General features: G+C 45.7%; 2 protein-coding genes across 4 annotated transcripts in view; both read right to left on the bottom strand.

Annotated features, from left to right (window-relative positions):
• The window catches only part of Il17rd (interleukin 17 receptor D), a 254,656-nt gene that overhangs the window by 162,070 nt on the left and 74,332 nt on the right, over window positions 1–18,254 (bottom strand). The window lies entirely within an intron of this gene.
• Arhgef3 (Rho guanine nucleotide exchange factor 3) overlaps window positions 1–18,254 on the bottom strand; it is a 280,324-nt gene that overhangs the window by 260,877 nt on the left and 1,193 nt on the right. The window lies entirely within an intron of this gene.

The following is an 18,254-nucleotide window of genomic DNA, read 5'->3' as shown; positions in this document are numbered from 1 at the left end:
TGGAAACACTTCAGAATTCATAAACTGTTGCATTTTAAAAGGTAACATCACGTGTGTCCTACAAAACCACGGCAGGACACATTCAGGTATGTAAATACTGCTGCGGCTAGGACTGTTTCTGCCTCGTATGTGAATTATCTATCAGCTAAGATCAGGTTGGGTACCCAAGTGAATTTAAAACACACTTTTCAAAACTGCAGTGTCTTAATTTTATAGCTGTGGGGACACTGGATAACTGAGAGATTATGATGCCAGGGAACCCGTGCTGTGCTCTACAGAGGGCCTTAAGAGCCTCCCACGCATGCTCACTGGGCCCATCACTTCTGCCTTCTTCACTAGTCTCCTGTCTCTGAGTGTTAGCACCCTTCCGCATCTCAGCATCGTCGCCATGCCAACCGAAGGCAGTCTTCAAGAGCATCAGGGCATGCTCTCCCCACACAGCAATGAAGTGTGAGCTGTTACTGTCCCATCCCATCCACACTGTCCTCTATCATCCAAGTGAGAAGCTGAGGTGTGCCTTCCCCTAGGCCACAGGCCAGTACATAGTCCCTTATTCTATTGCTTCCTCTCATAGTTCACATTCCAGTCTTTGAGTCTCATGCCTGGCTTGAGAGACCAGACATTCTGACCTAGGGCTTATCCCCTTGATCCCTACAGATTCCCACCTTTTCTAGGAAAGGTGTATTAGAACTTCTGTGGAATATTGCAGGTCACAAACACACAGATGATGAAGCCCTCCAAGTCACAGCCAGGACATAATTTGCACCCTGTAGCAGCTGGCACATGGGTCTGAAGGAATGTGTCCCTTTCCTGGTCAGCAAACCATGGAGCGAAACCATCTGAGCTCATGTCCAGAGACCAGAAAAATACAAACCCTGTGCCTGGCCCCAGAGTCTACTCAACCTGGAGTCTGCCCCAGAAGACTGACAGGACTTCCCCAGGCCATCTACGTGAGAAGTTACTCTTATATGATTATATCCTCATATAATTATCAATCAAATCAATATGAGGGCTGTGGATCAATCAGGAAAGTGTTTCCCTTACGTGAGAGAATCTAAGGTCCCACTCAGCTTTATTTGTAATAGCCAGAAACTGGAAACAACCTAGATGTCCCCCAACTGAAGGATGGATAAAGAAAATGTGGTACATCTACACAATGGAATACTACTCAGCCATTAAAAACAAAGACATCATGAATTCTGTAGGCAAATGGATGGAACTAGAAAACACCTCTGAGAACCCACATAGGAAAAGTCAGACACGGTGGTATGCACTTATAATTCCAGCACTGAAGAGGTAGGAACAGGAGGGTCCCGAGACTTGCTGGTCAGCAAGTCTATCTGAATGGACAAGCTCTAGGTTCAGTGAGTGAGAGATTGAGGAAGACACTCAATATCAAACCCTGGCCTCCTCATGCATACAGATATGCATATATACACATGCATGTTCACACATGTACACATACAAGCACACAAACAAATCAAAATATAAAACACTATCAGTCTTTAGAAAAAGGGCTTCTCTATATCCACCCAGAATAATGACATGCTCAAAGTAACCACTGCCTTACTTGTAAGCATGGTTAGTGTTGGTTGTATTGAAATGTGGATTTGTACAGCACACATTCTGTCCTCAGCTTCGTGCACTCAGCACTATGACAAGAGTTTTATCTCTGCTGTAGTAATTCTTTTTTTCTCGTTGCTAAGTGTTTCCCACCCTATATTACCCCATATTCTGACTACCCGCACAGCTGTGGATAAGCATTTGGACTGTTGGGGGTCAGTTATGCTTGTTTGTTTTTGAGACATGGTTTCTCTGTGTAGCCTTGGATGTCCTAAAACTTGCTCTGTAGACCAAGCTGCCTTCAAACTCAGCAATTCACCTATCTCTGACTCCCAAGTGCCGGGATTAAAGGCATGGAGGGCTACCACTCGGCTTGGGATCGATTATTAATAATCTGCTGTGCACACTGGCGTGCAAACCTTTTGGTGCCTTCTGTGCTTATGTCTCTTGGGTTCACGTCTAGTAGGGGAGCTGCTGCAGGATGGGCAGGCAGATGTTCCACCTGGGCACACATTTTCAATACAATTTCCCAAAGTGGCTTTAACCAACTCGCACCCCCCACTGGCTGTGTGCGTCTAAACTACACCCTGGTGTAGGTTGGTATCAGGTTAGTCTTTGTGCTGGCTACCCCTGCTGCCTGCTTCGCTGAGATCGTAAGGCTCTTTCCACGTTTGTTTTTTGATCATTCGGACATTCCCCCTTTGGCGATAAGACTTGCTCAGTTCTTATTTTTAATTACCTCTTTATCCAGCCTGTAAGTCCTTTGTTTGGTGTGTTCAAACTCTACCCAGACTACCATTTGCCCTTCTACTCTCACTGATGTTTCTAAGACAAGAGTCTTAGCTCTGGCTGTCCAGGAACCCACTCCGTAAACCCGACTGGCCTTGAACTCACAGAGGTCGCCAACCTGATGGGATTAAAGGTGTGTGCCACCAGCCCAGCCTTACTGCTGTTATCTTTTACTGAAGAGTTCTTTGTTTCTATCTGGTGCTGGGATGGAACCTAGGAACTCAGGAGGGCTACAAACTACATTCCTAAGCCCTGGAGTCCCTGACTTGGATGAAAATTCATTTATATCCTTCCCTTCACGGTAGAGCCTTTTGTATATTGTGTAAGGTACCTGTTTCTATGGGGCCATGGATGTAGGTCAGTGTAAGAATGCATGGTTAGCACTTCAAGCATTGCCCTGGGTTCAATCCCCAGAATCCCTAAGTAAAACGAAAACTGTACCTCCTCCAATTCCACAGATATTCTCCACGATTTTCCAGAAACATCACAGATGTGCCTTTCTCACTTGGGCTAGTTTTTAACTGTCAACCTGACACAACCTAGAATTGCCTGGAAGAGAGTCTTAATGAGGAATTACCAAGATCCGTTTGGCCAGAGTCGTGTCTGGGGGAGACTATCTCTATGACGACTTGATGTAGGAAAATCCAGTCCACTATGGATGACACTGTGTTAGTTTGTATATGTTTGGGTCGGGGAGTGGCACTTTTAGGACACGTGGCCTTGTTGGAACAAGTGTGTCGCTGTGGGTGTGGGCTTTAATACCCTAGTCCTAGCTGTTTGGAAGTAAGCTGCCAGCAGCCTTCAGATGAAGAAGTAGAACTCTCAGCTCTGCCTGTACCATGTCTGCCTGGATGCTGTCATATTCCTGCCTTGATGATGATGGACTGAACTTCTAAACCTGTTAGCCAGCCCCAATTATAAGTTGCCTTGGTCATGGTGTCTGTTGACAGCAGTGAAACCCTAACTAAGACAGACGCTATTCCCCAGGCTGGGCTCTAAGCTACTCAAGAGTAAACTAGGAATCAAGCAAGGTTCCAAACACATGCTTACTCCTTCAACTGTGGATATGATTACTTAGTTCCTGCCTTGACTTCCCAACAATGATGGACTGTAACCTGGAATTGTAAACTACATAAATCTGTTCTCCTCTAGTTACTTCTGGTCAGGGTATTTTTATCATAACAACAGAAACATGGCCAGAATAGAATTTCAGCTCTCTTGGCTGAGTCTGTTGTTTGTGTAGCATGACATAGGAGTAGCTGAGTTATACGTTTAGGGTAAGTAAGTTCTGTTGGCCATGACCAAAAACCATGTACACAGAAAGGTCAACCTCTGTGCCACCCCACCCCACCTCAGGCTCCTGACAACACAGTTTCTCCCACACCCTAGATCCTTATCTGAACCATTTGCAGGAACCTAACTCTAATTCGTTCCATAACCCAACAGACTTCACGTAAATGTATGCCGGTTGTTTGAGAGAATTTTGCAACACAGACTACATACAAAGCTTGTATATTTTATATAAAGTTTCTGCCACTTCCCATGAGTTCATTTGGATAACTGTACTTGGGTCAATATCTCATTAAAAATGCAAAATGAGGGGCTGGGGATTTAGCTCAGTGGTAGAGCGCTTACCTAGGAAGTGCAAGGCCCTGGGTTCGGTCCCCAGCTCCGAAAAAAAAAAAGAACCAAAAAAAAAATGCAAAATGAAGAGGAAGGGGGGAAATAAATGCCCAGAAATGGAACAGGAATGCATACCAGACAGGAATGAACACCCTATGAGCCTCTCTGGGGGGGGAGGGGCACAGAAAAGAGTATGTTAAGTCCTAAATCACTATGCTGACAACCTGCAGAAGAGGCCAGTGAAAAGCAGAGGAAGAGACCAGGTATGGTGATACCCCCAGCACTCAGGAAGCAGAAGCAGAGGACTGCCACAAGCCTAAGGCTAGCCTGGGCTACATGGCACAACTAGGGCCCAACACTGAGCATGAGCATGAGAAGGGGCTGGCTTTAAGAAGTTAAGGGATGGGGCATTTTGCCACACCGAAGCCTGGAAAGGAGAGGAACATGTTGGGAACTCCCATGAATCCAGAAGGCATGTCATGGAGCAGAAGGGCTTTCCAGTGGAGATAAGAAAAAGTAGTGCTTTCTTCTAAGCAAAATCAGAAGGCACTTGGGGCTGCTGCTAGAGCTCGGATTCTACACCACACACCACAAAAGTCCACTGTGAGGCAGTAGGCAATGGTCTCCCTTGAGGTCCTTCCATCACACTACAGGTTCAACCTGACAAGAGCCAAAATGACCTCTGGTCATAACTGCAGTAGTCAACCTGCTCACGCACCAATGCTCTGAGTCCTGGACTTAAGCACCCCTCACCCCACCTACCCAGGTGGGGCCCCTCTTAACTCTCTGTTGCATCCTGCCTCGAGCGTCTACACTACAGACTCTTCATAGTCCCAGCTGTTACATCTCTTGCATCCATGTGACTATGAGATTAATTCAATTCCTGAATGAGGCTACTGTCTCCAGAAGGACTGGGCACAGGACCTTGCCTTCAGTAAGTGATATATTTTATGTATTTTTTTCAAGTATAAAAGTTCAGAGTATAAAAGTAAAGATACTAAATGTGTCCTATAAATAGAAAGGACATCATACAACTTCAATGAGCAACTCACTCCTAATTGCTATTAAATTTACATTGTATATGCATGTGTGTGCATACACATGTAAGTCAGAGGACAACTTACAGAGGTCAGTTCTTCTCTATTGCCATGTGGGTCCCAGAAATTGAATTCAGGTCCTTAGGCTTGGCAGCAGACATCTTTAGCCACTGAGCCATATTGTCAGTCCTTGTTCCAAAACTCATGACTTCTTCCACCCAGTAGAGAAAGTTCCTACTGTCACATCGCTCAATACATACGTGTAGATTGAGTGAATGAATGGATGGATGAATATAAACACACAATGAGTGCTTGGAGTTCTCACTAATTTTACTATTAATATTAAAGGACAGGGAAAATTGAGGAAGGACCCATAAATGGGTCAGTTGGCTTTTGCCAACAGGTAAGCAACTTGGTTAAAATTGCAGGGGATAAGATTAAGATATTGATTAAAACAGTTTCCTTTGTCCCACATTTATGGGAATAAGACTCTTCAGGCCTGGTGTCGTGGTCACATTCATCAAAAAAGAACTGGATGACAAGGGAGGTTACATGTTTCCCATAATCTCTTTTAAATACAGATCCTGGAAAAGATGATTTCTTCTTATAAACCAATATGGCTTCCTCCCACCCTACCCCAACCCACCCCCAGAGCTGAGGACAGAACCCAGGGCCTTGAGCTTGCTAGCCAAGCACTCTACCACTGAGCTAAATCCCCAACACCCCAATACAGCCACAGAAAACAAGAATGTCTTAGAAGTGTGGGTCATGGTTTGTGTCCTCAATGGACACACTGCACCTATTTGACACCTATATATCTTCACCACGATGGCGGCTTGCTCCAAGGAGTGTGGTACTCCCACGATGCATCAGCGTCTTACATGAACCATCCCTATCTGTGATAGCCCACAGTGGCCACAACGGGCCACCTCTGGTACCTAACACGTGAGAACTGCTCTGCAATGCTGACCCACAACCAAGGCCAAGAATGTCTTTTCCATTGTGAAGTATTCCGGGCATTTTCTAACACAAGTGCACTGTCCACATCTCCACACGCCTGTAGCCTGGAACTACATCACATTTCGGGATGCCTCCTTCCACGTGTTTGCACGCTGGCAAGTCCCGGCTCCTGAGCTGGTGATGGCGAGGTGTGGTTCTGTCACCCGTATGGCCTGAGGCGGGCTGCTCCACCCCCAAGAAAACCATTTCATTTTTCTGGGAGGGGAGACTGCTGAGGTTCCCGTACACTGTCAGAAAGGTTTGCAACAGACTAGAAGAGCGTCGGGCCAGACAGCAAAGACTGTAGGGCGGTGAGTCTCAGCCTTCCTAACATTGCAGCCCTTGTGATGATGCACTTCCTCATGCTATGGCGACCCCCAACCATCAAATTGCTTTCATTGCTACTTCAGAACTGTAACTTTGCTACTCCTATGACACATAATGTAAATCTTTGTGTTTTCTAAGGATCTTAGGCAACCCCTGAAAGGGGTCATGTCCCACAGTGAGAACCACTACTCTAGTGATTCAAGTGCAGCTATTTCTAAGGTCAAAATGACTCTAGATACATACTCCGTTCTGGAGGGACAGCCTGCCCAGAAAGTGGGGTGAATTTCTCCACTCCACAGAGGAAACCAGCAGAGAGGGGGAGGAACGGCAGTGGCCTCTGAGTCATCATACTGCCCCTCCCTGCTGGGTCCCTTTGTTCCACAGGAGGTGAGCTGTGACTCACATGGACTCCAGTCCTGGGCTGCACCCATGACCCTGTTCAGCTGCCCTGTCCAACATCACTAAAGAAACATGGGAACATCATCCTCTTTCCCCAGCACTGGCCCCTGAGGGGATGCTGACTTGCAGCTCAAGATCCCATTGTGGCAGTAAATGCAGGGGAGTCTTGGGGTCCTGTGAGTTTACATCACCCTTACATCCATTGTCACTTACGACCATCACCACCATCTCCACCATCACCACCACCACCACCACCATTATCTAGACCATCACCACCACCACCACCATCACTACCATCACCACCACCACCATCACCACCACCACCACCACCACCACCACCACCACCACCACCACCACCACCACCACTATCAGCATCACCACTATCAGCATTGGCACTAATATCATCATCATTCCCACCAATTCTTTCCTGTGCGTGCTTTTTCACTGCGTGCTCTAAAATTATTTACCTGTAATCTATAAAGGGGAAAAAACCAAAACAACTCCAGGAACATCTCCGTAGAATTCACACCAACTCTTCTTAGTCTCGATTTTTTCACCATGGTAAAACTGATGACCGTGTCTTAGTCACTTACCTATTGCTTTGATAAAACACCACATGGCCAAGGCGACTTATGAAATAAAGCGCTTACACAGGTTTACCTAACAGAGAGTAAGCCTCTGTGACGGCAGGGTGAAGATGGGGCAGCAGGAAGAGCCTCGAGCTCACGTGTATATAATAATTAGAGACTGTTATGAAGGAGAGAAGGGGTTGGGAAGGCATGGGAGGAGCTGAAGGGGACAGGGAAGGGTGGGAGTTATGCAAATATGGTACCTATGTATGAAATTCTCAAAAATAATAATAAAATACAGTTTTCAAACATTAGGCGTGGAGATGTTGAGGAACACACCTGACCTCTGGCTCCATAGAAACACGCCTGGGCAAGCAAACGCACATAAAGAAGATGGTAAACTCTGGCATATGCACTCGTCATCATTGTTTTCAGAACAAAAGACACTGGAGAGATGGCTCAGTGGACAAGAGCGTTCCCAGCTCTCCCCCAAGTCCTCGGTTCAATTCTCAGCGCCCACGTGACAGCTCACAACTGTCTGGTGCTGTCTTCTGGTATGCAGATGTACATGCAAAGTACCTTATCTATAAAATGCGTTAAGTAAATCAGTCTTTAGCGGGGCAGCGGTGGTGCACAGCTTCGATCCCAGCACTGGGGAGGCAGAGGTGGGTGGATCTCCAAGTTTCAGAAACTCTGTCTGGGGGTGGGGGAGTGTGAAGCAGAAAGCTAGAGAACTGAAATAAGAAAGCTAAGAACCTGAAAAAAGAAAAAAGAAAAGAAAACTGGAAGGAGATGTGCGGAGAGGAGGACTTTTTGTTTTTCTTGAATGTTTCTAGAGATCTAGCTCGGGGCCTCACACACACTGGGTAAATCGTCTACCACTGAGAACCCGGATTTTTGCATCCAAGCTGACCTCAAACTCAAGATCCTCCGCCTCCTGCGTGCTGGGATTACAGAGATACCCCATGGCATCCGGAATGCCACTCTTACATAGGCTAAATGACCACCTGGAAAGCCTCAGATAGCCACAGCTCTATGCTCTGAATCCCTGCGCTCAACCTTCCTGCTTTGGCTTCTTCGATGTTTGGGACTATAGGGCTGTGCCTCCATACATAGCTAAACTTTAAAAAGTAAAAGTGAAGTAACGGTAAAAAAAAAAAAAAAATACATGGGCCAATGAGATGGCTCCACACATAAAGTGCTTTTCACACAAACCTAACGATCTGAGCTCAGTTCCTACAGCCCAGGAACAGATAGAAGAGAAGTAGCCCCCACAGATGTCCTCTGACATCTACATACACGCCACAACATACACATACACATACACACAACATATTAAAAAGATATGATCAGGGGGCTGGGGATTTAGCTCAGTGGTAGAGCGCTTACTTAGGAAGCGCAAGGCCCTGGGTTCGGTCCCCAGCTCCAAAAAAAAAAAAAAAAAAAAAAAAAAAAAAAAAGATATGATCAGGGCACCAGTGGAAGGGGAAGCCCTTGGTCCTGCCAAGGATGGACCCCCCAGTGTAGAGGATTGTGTGGGGGGGAGGTAAGGGAGGGTGGATGGGGAGGGGAACAACCTGATAGAAGGGGACGGGGAGGGATTAGGGGGCTGATGGACAGGAAACTGGGAAAGGGAATAACATTTGAAATGTAAATAAGAAATACCCAGTTTTTAAAAAAATGGAAAAAACAAGCAAACAAACAAGATACGGTCAATATACAAGCCAGGATTGTAGCTGTTATTGTCATTGTCAAGTGCCAGGCATCCCACTGAGATGCAATGCACGCTATGTTTCTTACAGCTGCGGGCACGGAGTGGTTTGTATAGGCATCGCCATGAACATGAATCAGGCATGACTTTTCTGATGGCTGTGCCATCCCTCTGCAATAGGGATTGTTCAGTCTCACTACAGTTCCATGGGGACGTGGTCATACAAATGGTCTGTCCTTGATAGAAATGCTAAAATGTCTTTACAAAGTGTCCTTTCGCAGTGTGTGTCCACAACTGCATGAGGGGCCAAGAAGCAGGCTATGGTATTCTACGCCTGCGAATGCTACACTTGGGATTAGGGCATAAGAGGAAGATCAGGAGTTCAAGGTCATCCTCAGCTACATTGCAAGTTCAAGGCCAGTCTGGATGACAGGAGACATGAAAAGGGGGTTAGGGGCTAGAACTGGCCATGAGAAAGGGGGTACATCTCCGACATTCTCTTATCTGTAACAACCACATGCCTATCTACTGCCTTGTGTTCTTTCTTCTGAAAACTCCAAGAAGTATCCTACTCTCTCAGATGGTTAGTTTGAAGTAGCAGCTTGTTCTCTTTTTTTTTCTTTTTTTCGGAGCTGGGGACCGAACCCAGGGCTTTGTGCTTGCTAGGCAAGCGCTCTACCACTGAGCTAAATCCCCAGCCCGAAGTAGCAGCTTGTTTAAACCAAGTGACCATGCTACTGTAAAACAAAGGTTTATTATAAAGCAGATTTATTATTCTCCAGTGTATGGGATGACCTCCTTCAACCAGTTGAAAGCCTGAACAGGTTGGGCATGGTGGTGAATGCCTTTAATACCAGCACTTGGGAGGCAGAGACAGGCAGATCTCTGAGTTTGAGGCCAGCCTTATACACGGTGAATTCTAGGACAGCTTGGGCTACATGGAGATACCCTGTCTTGTAAAACAAAAACAAACAACAACAAACTTGACAGAATCTGACTGATCAACTCAAACAAGAGTTGACCCTGCAGGACTATGACTTCAACTCTTTCCTGAGTCCCTAGCCTGCTGGCCACCCTGCAGACTCATGGGGTCCCTACAACTACATAAGCAATTCCTTAAAGTAAATTTCTCAATAAACAGCTGATAGATTATATACTCTACTTGTACTTTTCTCTCTAGATACTAACAGACACCCAAAACATGTGACTTCTATCAGAACCATCTCTAAGGACCAGAACTTGCATGAAATTTCAAGTCATCAGATGAACAAGATTAAAAAAAAAACCACAAAATATGACAACCCAGAAAAACAGTCTCTCTGTTTTATTCAGATCTTCATAGTGCTTGCATTTGTTATTTGCATAAATCTTAGATGGGTAACTGATAATAATTTCCCAGTAATGTTGTGACTAGTTCTTCCGATATATAGCAATTCATTAGGCAGAGGTAGGTATATGATATGGATTCAGACCATGAACTTTTTTTGTTTTTCCTAGCTCTGGGGTTCAGACCCCCAAAACTTGCTTTGGACATGCCATGAACATGTAATAGGACTCTGACTTTTGGGGTCAGAAGCAAGTATTGGAATATAGGCCTCCAACCTCAACGGACTAAGTTATAACTGCGTAAGTTCAAGGCCAGCCTGAGCTACATAGTAAAATATTGTCTCAAAAAACTAAAAAGGAAAATAAAGATCCTAGCTCCTCCTTTCACCAACACTATGACCCTAGACACGTCACCTCTCTGTGCTTCAGTCTCTCCACCTACGAAACAGCAGTGATAGCTCTGTGCGATTGGCATGAGGACTACAACTGCCTAGCGTAGCATTTTTCAGAGATCACATTTTGATTCATTTGTGAAATAAACTCAGTGGAACCAGCAACCACAGTTGAAAGGTAACATCAATCTAGACCAGTAGAGAAAAGGATTATCGTAGGAAACTCCAGAGCACGAGACTGCTTCGCTGCCCTTTTGCTTGAGGCGCACATCTGAATGCACACATACACACAGAGAACACAGTCTAGACTGCTTTCTTATGACAGGCCCCAGTAAAAAGCAAATGTGAAAAGCTATCCCATCCCACCACCTAACAAATGTTTAATTAAACATGGTAGCGGCAGCATTAGCATCTGATTCTAAAAGATAACGGGCTAACTTTCTTTACCTGCATTTATTGGTACCGTGGGATAAAGCCACTAACATTTACATTGATGCTGCAGAACCAGGCACCTCCCCCAACCCTTACCCACTTGCCAGCTCTCTCACGGCAAAAGGACATGGGTGGTCATCTAAATATTGTCTGACTCATAATGCTGGCCCAGAACATACCAAATGCAAGTGATCTGTTGAGAAAGTCGCTAGAGGCTGCAGGGCTGCAAAAGGCTTTTGTAAAACTTAAAATCATGCTGGAGAGAAACTGTCCTCCCCACCCCTTGGAGATGTGTCATAGGCAGAGGTTACCCAAGGTCATTTAGCTGAACCTTCCAGACTGGGCAAGAGTTAAGGCACCAAGCCTCAGCTCTGTAACGTGCTTCCTTGTTTTGGGGCCTGATTGTATCATTGTGTTTTTCCCCTAAGTTTCCGTGTACACTCACCCTCATACTGAAGGGTGGAAATAAAATCTCCACGAACTGCCTGACGTGACAGCTTAAGTGAAGAGCATCTGCTAAACCAGGAGAGCTGAGATTTTTAAAGATTTCAAAAGTTTCTATTGCACCTATCTCCCTTCGAAACAAATTAAAATCTCAGCCCCAGTTAGTATTGTTTTAATTGCCCTTTTGAAACAATGATAAAAACTCAAAGCACACACAGCACAGAGAAGCAATGCTTTTGTTTAAAATGGTGACGCCTCACTGTAGCTGGGTGAGTAAATTCAAAGTTTCAATTGTAGTTTCCAAATTGTTACTTAAATTTGGAATACAAAGTTTCCTCCCAAAAAAAGGGGGGGAAGGGGTTTCTTCCCAGCCATGGGAATGTAGTCACTTATTTTTTTAGTCCCTTAAGACTAAAATCTGATTTCTGCCAGAACACATCTGGAACACATAAATACACGCAGGAATATAAACTAAACGTGCAGTATGTGACATTATCCTTTTATTATTTTTATTTCATTCTTCAAATTATGATACAAAAGTTGCTTTCCTCCAGTGAAATCTACCTACACACTGATAAGGTCTGTCCAACTCTCACTTCCAACTGGCTTCTGTGGGGCTACAGGGCCCCCAGCTCTTACCTCTTCTCTGAGGGGAGGGGTGATACAAAGCTACCAGACCCCTGTAGTCCTCGCTCCTGGCATAAAGGAAGCCAGGGCCGCTGGAGACCCCCCCCCATCTCACCAACTCAGTAGTGAAACATCTTGTCCAAGGTCTGCAGCCTTGGACTCCCACTAACCTCACTGGGTTACTGTGTTGGACAGAGAAGGGGAACAGTTTACATCCCTGCCTTTGTATCAGCACGGCTGCAGTCCCGCCTCTGGATGTTTCTTCCTCAGAGTTGGTTGGTAATCGGATGAGCTGAGTGAGGGACACTCCCAGGTTCCATGCTAAGTGTTACTAACTGACAAAACTCCTCAAGCTCTCTACACCCCAGAGCTCCTATTGAAATCTCAGCCATGGGTAGAGACATGTCTCAGCAGTTCAAGTGTGCTTGCTCCTTTCTCTTCCAGAGGACCCCAGGATGGTTCCAGGCACCTACATCAGACACCTCACAATAGCCTAACTAGTCCCAGGGGATCTAATGCCTTCTTCTGCCCTCTTTGACCACCCACATACATGTGGCATAGGTATACGGAGACTCTGACTCATACGCATAAATAAAAATAGAAATAATTTTTTAAAAATCCCAGCTGCCTTTTTATAGACATCAACAAGCTCACCCTAAAACTCATAGGAGTCAGAGAATAACAGGCTAGAAAAAAAGACAAAGTTTGAGAAGTCATACTAAGGGTGCCTCAGTCCAGAAAACATGCACTTCAGCACTGACACAGGAGACACACCAGTGAAGGGACAGCATTAAGAAGGCAGAAATGCAAAAAAATAATAATAATAATAATAATAATAAAAAATAAAAAAAAGAAGGCAGAAATGCTTGCCTTTGTAATTTTTAGCAAACTCATAAAGACAATACAACAGAGAATTCTCTGGGATTTGTCTTTATTTGACACAGAGTCCAGCTAGCCTAGAACTCACTATGCAAACCAGGCTGGCCTTGAACCAACAGAGCTCCTCCAGCCTCTGCCTCTTGAGTACTGGGGTTAAAGGTGTGTGCCATCCGGGCTGGCAACTTTGTTTTTAAAGACAGAGTCTTGCTGGGGATTTAGCTCAGTGGTAGAGCGCTTACCTAAGAAGCGCAAGGCCCTGGGTTCGGTCCCCAGCTCTGAAAAAAGAACCAAAAAAAAAAAAAAAAAAAGACAGAGTCTTGCTATACAGCCCTGACTGGCCACAAATTCTTGGGCTTTTGTGATCCTCCTAACTCAGTCTCCTGAGACATACAAAGGAATGAAACTGGAGGGATCTGGTGGCCAAGGCTTTGGTCCTATTACAACTTTGGTCTCAGTACTTGGGTGGCAGAAACAGGTAGATCTCTGTGAGTTAAAACCAGCCTGGTTTATGTGGAGAGGTCCCCAGCAACCAGGATTATATAGAAAGACCTTGTCTCCAAAAGAAGAAGAAAAGAAGGAAGAAGGAAGAAGGAAGGAGGAGGAGGAGGAGGAGGAGGAGGAGGAGGAGGAAGAAGGAGAAGAGGAGAAGTTGAAGCTGGATATCTCTACCTCATACCACACAAATGTTAGCTCAGTGGGTCCAAGACTTTAATCTCAGATCTGAAATATAAAACTCTTATACTAAAATGTAGGCATAAACATTTACGGCCTTAATAAGCCAAGGTTTCCTAGGTATGATAATAAAAACTGAAGCAAGATTTTAAAAATATATAAATTTTACCAAAATTAAGATCTTGTGCTTTGAAAGACACTATCAAGGAAGGGAAACAATATTTTTCAAATAAAAAAAATATTGAAAAGCACTTACCTGCTGATGGGCTGAACCGAGAATACATAAAAACCATTTCAACTCATAATGAAGAGACGCATGATCCAATTTTAAAATAAGCAGACGAGAGGCAGCAAAATGGCTCATAAGAAAGCCTGGTTTGGTGGTTTGAATAGGAATGGCCCTCCGACTCCTGTGTCTGAATGCTGGCCCATAAGGAGAGGCACTGTTAGGAGGTATGGCCTTGTTGGAGGAAGTGTGTTACTATGGGAGCAGGCTTTGAGGTCTCCTGTGTTCAAGCTAAGCCCAGTGTGGTATATAGTCTCTTTCTGCTGCCTGAGGATGAAGATTTAGAACTGTCAGCTCCTTCTCCAGAATCACTTCGGCCTGCACGCTGCCATGACAACAAAGGACTAAACCTCAGAAACTGTAAGCCAGAACAATTAAACACTTTTCTTCTTAAGCATTGCTGTGGTCATGGTGTCTCTTTACAGCATACAACCCTAACTAAGTCACCTGGCAACCTCAGTTTGATTCCTGAAAACCACTTAAGAGTGGAGGAAGAGAAGCGGCTCCACAGAAGCTCCTCTGAAGCTGCTACACAGGCGGCCCCGTGGAGAGATCTCTCTCTATCCTCATCATCAGACAGGAGGGAAACACAAGTAAAAAAAAGCCACATCAAGAACATGGGCCAGCCACCAGGATGGCAGTGATCACAAAGGCGGAAAACGTATAGTGATTAGGATGTGGAGAACCTGAAACTCACATTCCCTGGTGTGGGGCTGTAAGCTGCTGCCATCGCTGTCAACTATGCTTTCCAAACGGTGTTACCATGTGACCCTGTAACTGGGGCTGCACATGAAGCTAAGCATGGAGCACATGTGTAGAATGTGAGAGACCCTGAATACAATGCTCAGTATCACTACCACCCCCCAAAAGACAAGCCTACTGCTACATGTATTCAAGAGAAAAGAAACATATGCCCACGCGGGTTTATGTAAAGTTTTACCTACACGTGTATAGAGAAAGCGCTCTTAGACATAGATAAATGGAGAAAAGTTAATGGCTGAATGATACATTTAAATGATTCAAGTACGATGATAGCTTTTACAGATGGCTTAGCAGGGAAGGACACCTGCTCCCAAACCCGATGACCTGAGTTCAATCCCTTAGACTCACAAGGTGGAAGGAGGGACCCGTTCCACAAATTGTCCTTTCCTCTCCACACACATACAATGGCACAGGTATGGGAGCATATGCACACATACACACACACACACACACACACACACACACACACACACACAGCATATAAAAATGAGCACAGGGGTTGGGGATTTAGCTCAGTGGTAGAGCGCTTGCCTAGCAAGCACAAGGCCCTGGGTTCGGTCCCCAGCTCCGAAAAAAAGAACCAAAAAAAAAAAAAAAAAAAAAAAGAGCACATATTTTCTCTGGAAGCACTGATGGGTGGAAAAGAAGAACATTTTTTTTTTTATTCTACAACATTTATATGATTGTTACCGGGTGTTATGCAATTCAGGATGGCCTCACATTCAAACTCAATCTACAGCCAAGGATGACCCTGAACTCCTGATTCCCTGCCTTCCGCCTCCCAAGTGCTGAGTTTATGAATAAGCAGCACCACTCCCCATTCTACTCTACAACTTATAGTTGTACACAATAAGAAGATGGCCAGAATTTCTTGGGCTAAAGAGGGAGGGGGTGGCGATGGAGCGCCAGCACCCTGGGAGCTGAGTGGAATGAAAGAACAGGCAGAGGAATGACAGCTAGGAGGAGGCGATCTCTGAGGTTTCTGTCACCTCGGCAAGGCTCTCCTTGGCTATCCTGAGGGTGACTGTGGGTGAGAGGCAGCTGAAGACCATGAAGAACTTAGAGGCAGCCCCCACATCAAAGACTCGTGACCCTCAGAGGCTGTGAACTTTCTCTGTCCTTCTTCCTTTCTGGCCATGTGCATATCTTTCTGGGACATACTGATTTCAACTTGGCTGCACATCTACCTCTCCCTCAACTTGTGAGCACACCTCTGAAAAGTTGGGAGACATTCGAGAAATAAAGGCACTGGCTCCTCCAGCCCTGTGTTCTATGGTTACCCAGAGGTCCAGGCATTGTCCCCCATACCCCATGACTCTACTATGTGCTGGCATTACACCAGTGCCAGCAATTCAACCAAAAGCAGTGAGCTGTGCACTCAAGCGAGTCCTACAGGAGACCTTTAGAACCAGCTTCTCCCCTGACACTACTGCCTCCCAACCCTCTGGGAGGATCCAACTCGCTGCATGACTGCAAAGCTCACAGCCCCTGGTCAAAGGGAGTACCAGCTTTCCCATCCAACATCATACGCACGATGCCATTGGTTAGGATGAGGGGAGGGCCCCCTTCCTACACTGCCTCACTCCCTTCCCATTCTCAAGTTCAACCAGACTGACCCTATGTTCAAGAGGCCAGCTGGCAATGTGGCTTGGGTGGTAGAGTGCTTGCCTAATATGTACAAAGCCAGGGGCTCAACCCCCAGCATCATATAAACAAGGTGAGGTCATTCACACCTCCAAAAGGCAGAAGCAGGAATATCAGAAGTACAAGGTCGGTTCATCTACATAGGGAGTTTGAGGCCAGCCTGGGTGAGCCCCATATGTATCTGCCCATATACCTAGGCTCACACACCTAGGCTCACATCTGTCCGTCTGTCCGTCTGACTGACTGACTGACTGACCATGTATGTGTCCCAAGGAAACCTCAATGAATCAGGACCACACACAGCTACTTCATTTCCCATCTCTTTGATTATAGACGTCAAATAATACAAATCAGAGAATATTTGCAGAAATCCTTAAGATTTAAGATTAAGGGTCCAAAGTTTTCAGTCAGCACGATAAAGACCACAATGAATAAATCGACTCAAGAATAATTCAGAAAAGATCAGGGAAGAACAGAAGTACAAAAATAAAAAAAAACAAAAAAGATAATCAAACAACCCCACCCCCACCCCCACCCCAATGCAGCATCAGGGGCCTGAGCAACCCAGACCTTGGCCTTGAGAGCTTCTAGATTATGGCCGTGCCTTTGATTTTTCTTTCTTTTCTCCCTCCTCTTTTTTGTTCTCTTTCTTATTGCCTGTCTTGGTTCCTGGAAACAGGCTGGCCTTGAACTCCTGATCCTCCTGCCTCAGCCTCCTAAGCACCCCCTTGCTTTACCTGCAGCTCACCCGGGACTCAGTGGCACCCTGAGTTCTGGCTGGAACACAGGGACTCCAGGGATAGCAAGAAGTTCGGACAGCTGTCTTGGCTGGGTATGAATGGAAAGCCAATCAGGAAGTAAAATTGACAGGAAGAACAAGAGCAGCAGAAGTCTCGAGGCCACATCTTACCCTCAGAGGGGCACAGGGCCTTTGGTTCTTCATCCCCATAATTACTTGTTTCAGCGAAACCAGCTATGTCAGACGGTTGTAAGTTCCTGCCTTTAAAGAGTTTCAACACTACTCCTCTCATGGAGATCAGTGGCTCACACTTGGAATGCCAGCATTTAGGAGGCTTAGACACCCCAAACTCAGATTTCCATTAGCTGAATCCCATCCTATAGGCCCCACAAATGCTTATGGTCCCTAACCCAGGACTTGCCACCATCTTTGCCCAGATAGTCGCTTGGCCTGCTGCTCCAGTAGACACGCATCTATGACATGTATGCTCCAAGCACACAGAGAAAACAGCATACATGTCCCACCTCCACTCCCCCAAAGTGTGAGAGTGTCCTGGAGAGCCGTGAGGACCTGTTATGACTCACAGGCGATTCAGAATCCACTTCTGTGGCACACAGGCTCCTTGCAGTGAGTATGCGTCATTTTCGAGAGGATTCCAGAACCCTAGTCAGCACTCCTGTTTTCAAAGTTCCAGAAAGAAACTAAACAGGTGCAGTCCAGAAGGACACCAAACGATGCAGGATACCTTCATTCTGCTCTAGGTGATAGGACCGTTGAGAACCAGACAAGAGCAGACTCCTCAGACCTGTGTAATGGCCTCAGAAGAAGACTCAACGCTTAGACACTGATGTCAGCTGACTATGGCCCCAATGCTAAGAGGAATTCCAGAGAAACCTCATCCATTCTGAACCCCAAAGGCAAACACCGTAGTCTTCAGTACATCCAAGACCCCCTTTCCCAGCAATATATATCCTTGACAAAGGTTAGGTCTAATCCCACATTCTCAGATACACTTTGTGCAAGCTGGTTAGCTA

Source organism: Rattus norvegicus, chromosome 16 (assembly GCF_036323735.1).
Source record: "Rattus norvegicus strain BN/NHsdMcwi chromosome 16, GRCr8, whole genome shotgun sequence".
Classification (NCBI taxonomy): Eukaryota; Metazoa; Chordata; class Mammalia; order Rodentia; family Muridae; genus Rattus; species Rattus norvegicus.
The sequence above is the reverse complement of the archived record's forward strand: the minus strand, read 5'-3'. Positions and strand labels throughout refer to the sequence as shown.